Raw genomic sequence first — 5,936 nt, 5'->3', positions numbered from 1 at the left:
GTCCCGAGTTACATTCTGGACCAATGTACCTCCTGCACAGTCACCTCTCAATCTGTAAGTGGAGTTTGTGTGTTGCTATGATACTGAATAGGTTTCAGCAGAGCTTCTAGGCTTGAGTAGACTAGAAGAACGGGCCTGGTGATGTACTCCTGAAAATCAGCCACTGAAAACCCTGTAGACCACCAAGGCCCAGTCTACAACTGACAGTGGAAATAGCACAAGACCAGGCAGTGTTTCCTTCTGTTTGTTGTGCATAGAGTCACCATGAGTTGGGGACTTACTTGATGGGAGTTAACAACAATATTTATCTACTTAAACTCATAGCACATCAGTGAGAATGTCCATAAAATGAAGTTTCTTTTTTACTTTTCGTAGTTATATAGCAATATAAGAGCAAAACACCACACCCTCGATTGTTGGTTTCTTCATTGAATGTAAGTTCTGCAGACTGTGTGCATCACTTTGTGCAGAAGAAGTCTGACTGTCATTTATTTAGAGAAATGCATGCCCTCACCAGCTGCCATAGTCATTGAGCTTTTATTCTTTCTTTTCCTTTTTATTCAACCTCAGAAATTTGAATTCTTTCAGGTCTATGAATCAGATGATATCAGGCAGACAATCATTCTATTGTTGTTGTTTGCATGATTTGCTAGAAACGTCTTTCTTTGAACTTCACTCTGATCTCTCTATAATGTCAAACCTTAGGTGAACTTTTTACACATTCAAATATATTTTCTGTTCTAGATCTAATTTTTGTTTCTGACCATGAAAGTTCAGGTGTACTTTGTAAATTTTGTGGTAAAAGAAGTGAGGTTGACATCCCAGCTATCTTATTGAGAAGAGGATGAAGTTTTATTTAGCAATTAAATAGATGAGAAAAGAATGGATTAGACAGCTTCAATGTTCATTTTTGTGAAATATGACAAAGAGACTTCATTGATATTCTGCATTCTTTATACTCCAGGCAGATGTCAGTGGAATGACATGATAAAATGATAACATTGTATTGAGATAGAGAACTGGATTTGGAAAGAATCTAGCAATCTTGTGCTGATTCTCCATTCCATGACTTAGCTATATTTCATGTTTTATATTTTATAAAACAAATGATAAAAGAGTAACATGTTATACTTAAAATTTATGTGCCACACTTCTCTAGCATATGTATTATGCACATCATTATCCTAAATCTTTATACTATTCTTTTATATTTTATAGACTGAGAAACTAGGATGCAGAAAGCTAAATATCTTGCCTGTAGTCATTTCACTCAGTGTTCATAAATCTTTTCAGTTATTTTGGGTTGATCACTTTGCCTTTCAGGCATTTTTCTAGTCTGAGCCATTTTAATAAGTTTATATTTAAAAAAAACTTCATGGTAATACTTTTTATATCTATCACTATATAGAAAAGAACAATCTGCCTGCTTTGTTGAATATAATTTTATGATGCAATATTTAAAGGAAAAAGAAAGACTATTAGTGACTGTTATGGTATCCAATAATGTAATTTATGTCTAAAATCCAATTCCTTGGATCTCTGAATATCTACTGAGCTGTTTCATATAGTCTACTTCCTCATTAAGCACTTGACTGCTAACCAGAAGGCTGGCGGTTCAAACCCACCAGCCACTCCTCGGAAGGAAGGTTGGGCAATCCTACTTCCGTAGTGATACTGCCTCGGAAACCCAAGGAGGGGTCGCTATGAGTCGGGGCCTACTCGACGGCACATAACAACTTCCTCATTAGTCCCCTTTGAAATTGATACAACATTTTTATAGTGCAGGCCTGATTTGAACTCCTAAATTAATATCTGTCCATATTTAAAACTTAGCAATTCTTATGACAACAAACACATTATTTCTTATATCTAGCAGGCTCATTACTATAGTGATAAACTTTTTAGCCTTGGAATTTTATAGTAAGAACTAAGATGAAAATCTCCTGAAATCATAATTTTATTTGTTGTTGTTGTTGTTTAGATGTGTTTTAAATGGAGCATTATGTAAGAGATACTGAATTATATACAGAAAAATATATTTTACACACTCAAAATGGACATAATTTTTGAGAGTACACCCATTTGGATATTTAGGGGTAACAAATGGAGTCTCTGGGTGGTGCAAACAGTTTGCACACTCAGCTGCTCACTGAAATTTGGAGGTTTGAGTCCAGAGGTGGCTCAGAAGAAGGGCCTGGGGAGTTACTTCAGAAAAATCAGCCATTGAAAATCCTAGGAAACACACTTCTACCCTGACAGACATGAATTGGAATCACCTCCACAGCAACTGGTTTTCTTTTATGAAAGTAATGATTACTAGAATTTACATAGTGACAACAACAACAATAAATGCTCTTTTTGGATATTAAAAAAAAATTATTTATCCTGGTTTGTTCAGATTTGTGGCATAGGAATAGTCTGAGAAGGAGATATTCTACCATGAAGTCCTTGATGCTTATCTGGGCCCTGATCCATATGCTAACCTTGCCCCTTACCTGTCAAATTTTAGCAATTATCTTGCACTCGCCAGATTCTGAGGCCCCATTCTCTTTGATCTATTGAAATTTTTGCTTTTCAGCTCATCTCCTCCTTGGGAAATGCTCTTTGTCCTTGGACTTGGGAACTCTGAAAGCTTGGTTCTCCTCCTGTATCAATCACTGTCTTTTCAGAGTCTGCTCTTCCTTCTTTTTCTTTCCCGGTCTGGTAGCCCTACTCAAGTTCAGTCCTCAGCCTTTTGTTCTTCCTTTTTCTCACCTTGAGCTTTCATTCATGCTCATGACTTCAACTCTCTTTCACCTGCATACATGAATAAGACTTCTGAAATGTTTTCCAATGCATTTTATGTTCCCTATTTTGTTTTCATTTTCTGCAGACTTTCTACCATTAAGGCCAAGCTATGAAACAGATTTACTGATCTAAGAGAGGGAAGAAAAGATCCTGTCTACAACTAAGAAATCATTTTTCAGCTTTTAGTTTCAGATTTGATATTGTTAGACATAGAGAGACAATAGATTTAAAAGCTTAACTTCAAGAGAGAAAAGAGTATTTCTCTGTTTTCTAAAGAAAGAGTTTTATACCATTAAGAAATAGAGCTTAAAAGACAGATCCTAAAGAGGAAAGGATGAGATTATGATTTTTAGAAGTCTTTTGCAATACCGAAATGGAGAGCCATCCTTGTGCTGGGAAGAGATACTAAAATAAAGGGGAAGACCAAAGTTCAGAGGGAAGCACTCTGGCCCCTTCCTGGAGGTTAAAACCTTTGAGATGAAAGGCTGTTGCAAAATACTTGGATAAAGTTGGAGTATTCTGAGAACTTCATGACTTTTCAAGGTATAACCTAGGGGACTAGTATGACTTTTGGAGATGCCTTATATTGAATATTCTCATGTCCATCATGATATGGGAATGGTAGGGTAGTAAAGCTTAATTTAGATAGCCTCAGCAGGTAGATTTGAAGGCAACTTCACTGGATCTAGGATGCTTCAGAATGATGCAGAGAAAGCAACAGAGAATTTCAGGGTTTCTAAGGGCTAAGAGTGCTCTGGTAGCATAGTGGCTAAAGGCACTTGACTGCTAACCAGAGGTGGGCGGTTCAAACCCACCAGCCACTCCTGGGAAGGAAGGTTGGGCAATCTACTTCCGTAGTGATACTGCCTCGGAAACCCAAGGAGGGGTCGCTATGAGTCGGGGCTGACTCGACGGCACATAACAACAACAACAACAAGGGCTAAGAGTGCCAGGAGGAATACAAGAGGCCATGAATAGTGATGAGGAGGCTGCAGCTCCAGCTCCACATTCTTGTGCTGGAGGCCCTGGCACCTACAGTAGTGCCAGAAGGATGCTCAAAAGTCCACATGGAATAGTCTTAATTTAGCAGATGCTAGTGTAGGACGAGAGCTCTCGTAGCATAGTGCTTAAGGCACTTGACTGCTAACCAGAAGACTGGTGGTTCAAACCCACCAGCCACTCCTTGGGAGGAAGATTGGGCAATCTACTGCTGTAGTGATACTGCCTCGGAAACCCAAGGAGAGATCGCTATGAGTCAGGTCTGACTTGACGGCACATTAACAACAACAACAATGGTGTAGGACATCCAAGGATGAGATAAACCAAGGTAAAATTCAGCAGGCAAAGCAAAATCCAGAGGAAGCCATTGGACTGAGTAACCTTCCTCATGAAAGCCACTCATATCATATATGGTTTCTGGAATCCAGATGCAAAATTGGAAAGAGGAGAAGGAAGGTTGACACTTGAGAGAGATACATAAACAAACAAACAAACAAACAAAAAAAAACAAAACCTGTATAGTTGGGTAATTAACTCAAGGGGCTTGTTTCAAAATCAGTAGTGATCAGTAGTGTCTGTAATTCATTTCATAAGCATGGTCAGCTATTTTTCCACCATCAACAGCCATGTCCTAACATCCACAGGTGCAGTGTGCTGTATTTGGGTCTGTTGCTAATTAAATAAGGACTTGAGTCCTACCCCCTTGAAGCTTAACAATCTGTTGTCAGTGTTTCCAAGCCAGCTCTCTCATTAGTAGTGCACCCTCCAGTATCCAGTGGATGTGACCTCAACATGCTAAACTCGGCTTGTGTCACTTAACTCGTTGTTTTCCTAAACTCACTACTCTCTCAATCACACCCTCACACTTACCTCATAATTGATGAATTTTCTTTAAATCTTCCTTCTGCTCTGACTTCCTTAGAGCCCATCTCCAAGCATTCCTTTAATTTTCTTTATAGAATCTTATAGAATCCTTCATACCTGTTCCTTGATTCCATTTTCATTGCCACCACAATAATTCAGGTAACTGAATAAATATAACAATGTCATCAACCATCACAACATTAATTTATTCCCATCCTAAGCTTAGAAACATTCAGTGCATGCAGAGTTGATCCCTCATTATTTAGTATGACCCTCAAGTTTCCTGATGTCCCAATACCCACTATTAGTTTCATATTACTGCTGTAGCAGTTTACTGCAAACCAAGTAGCTTAACACACAAAAAAATGTATCTTTTGCAGTTCTGGAATTCAGAAGTGTAAAACCAAGATGTCAGCTGTCTGCATTCGTTTAGAGAACCCATTTCCTTGCCTTTTTCAGCTTCTGGAGGCCACTGCATTCCTTGGCTTATGGTTCCTTCCTTGCATTAGCCCAATCTCTTGCTTGCATTGCATTGTCACCTTCTAGTCATTCGGATCTCTTGCCTTCCTCTTATAAAGACCCTGCTCTTTACATTAGCCCACCTTGATAATCTAGGCTAATCTCCCCATCTCAATATCTTTAATCACATATGCAAAATCCCATTTGCCATATAAGGTAACAATCACAGATTCCAGAGTTTAGTATGTGGACATCTATTTCTCAGCCTGTCACACCCACTAACCATTCCAGGCTATCTTCCACTGCGTCAATCTCTGCTGTAGCCAGACTCTTCTGAATGATGTCCCTTGGATGGACCTTGCATATTCTCATCTCAACACCTTTGCTCTTGACTTTTCCCATATTTGGGATGTTTTTGCCTGTTAACAGCAACTTAAATTCTACTCATCCTTCAGTTCTCTGCTTCCTTTCCTTATCACCCCAGCCCACGATGATTTTCTTTTTACTGGAGTCTTCTAATTGTCATTTTATTTACCACATGGGGAGGAGGACATTTACTATATATTATCTTGTATTGTGGTGTAGTGCCTAAGGCATTTGACTGCTAACCAGACGGTGGGTGGTTCAAACCCACCAGCCACTCCACTGAAGGAAGACTGGGCGATCTACTTCCATTGATTTTACATGGATTTTAGATGTTCAAGGAAATAAAGACATATTTAAGTGTTACGCCACTCCTTGTAAGGAAGGTTGGGCAATCCTACTTCCGTAGTGATACTGCCTCGGAAACCCAAGGAGGGGTCGCTATGAGTCGGGGCTGACTCGAC

The sequence above is a fragment of the Orycteropus afer genome, unplaced genomic scaffold, assembly GCF_000298275.1.
Source record: "Orycteropus afer afer isolate SDZICR_OR568_19922 unplaced genomic scaffold, OryAfe1.0 scaffold00087, whole genome shotgun sequence".
NCBI lineage: Eukaryota > Metazoa > Chordata > Mammalia > Tubulidentata > Orycteropodidae > Orycteropus > Orycteropus afer.
Note: the sequence above shows the minus strand (reverse complement) of the source record.